General features: G+C 36.9%; 1 long non-coding RNA gene across 1 annotated transcript; it reads right to left on the reverse strand.

Moving 5' to 3' along the window:
• Positions 1 to 280: 280 nt before the first annotated feature.
• On the reverse strand, positions 281 to 782 carry LOC120500188. Its single transcript, XR_005627045.1, has 2 exons — positions 745 to 782; positions 281 to 549 (listed from the first exon to the last, which is right to left on the reverse strand). It is a non-coding gene; the product is annotated as an uncharacterized LOC120500188 (long non-coding RNA).
• Between the last annotated feature and the right edge of the window lie 286 nt (positions 783 to 1,068).

The following is a 1,068-nucleotide window of genomic DNA, read 5'->3' on the forward strand; positions in this document are numbered from 1 at the left end:
AATTATCAGAATTCAGATCATCATTTACCAGAATTCAAAGGATCATTTCTCGGGATTTAAATGATAATTTATCGGGATTTAAATGACCATTTCTCGGGATTTAAATGATCATTTCTCGGGATTTAAATGATAATTTATCGGGATTTAAATGACCATTTCTCGGGATTTAAATGATCATTTCTCGGGATTTAAATGATAATTTATCGGGATTTAAATGACCATTTCTCGGGATTTAAATAACCATTTCTCGGGATTTAATGATAATTTATCGGGATTTAAATGACCATTTCTCGGGATTTAAATGACCATTTCTCGGGATTTAAATGACCATTTCTCGGGATTTCATGACCATTTCTCGGGATTTAATGACCATTTCTCGGGATTTCATGACCATTTCTCGGGTGCAGGTGGCGGCTCTATGGGGCTCAGAAAATGCCGTGGCAGAGCCCGGCCCGTGCCGCTCTCCGGTGCCATTCCCGGGGTTCCCACGGTGACATTTCCGCCTCCCGGGGTGGAAAAGTCAAAAAATGCAGAGCATTGAACCCAAACCTGTGAACAGCGACAGGGAGAACACAGAACTTCAAAAATGTTAAAAATCCAGAGGGAGAACACGGAGCTTCAAAATCTTTCAGTGTCAAGAGGGAGAAGATAGAAATTTAAAAATTCTGTATTTAGAGGGGGAATATGGACCTTTAAAACCTTTTAATAGCAAGAGGAGAATATAGAAATTAAAAATTTCAATACCTAGAGGGAAAATCCCGAGCTTTAAAATCTTTCAAGATCTAGAGGGAGAATATAGAACTTTAAAATCTTTAAACACCAAGAGGGAGATTATAGACTTACAAATTTTTAAATCTTGACAGGAAGAGTACAGAACTTTAAAAACTTCCAATACCAAGAGAAAGAAAATAGAAAATAAATGGTTTTAAATACCGAGAGGGAGGATAGAGACATTCAAAACCTTTTAATACCAAGAGCAGAATACAGAATTATTTTATTTTTAATATTGAGAGGGACAACACAGAGCTGCAAAACCTTTCAATATCAAGAGGGAGAGCACAGAAATTA

Source organism: Passer montanus, unplaced genomic scaffold (assembly GCF_014805655.1).
Source record: "Passer montanus isolate IOZ18808 unplaced genomic scaffold, ASM1480565v1 scaffold179, whole genome shotgun sequence".
Lineage (NCBI taxonomy): Eukaryota > Metazoa > Chordata > Aves > Passeriformes > Passeridae > Passer > Passer montanus.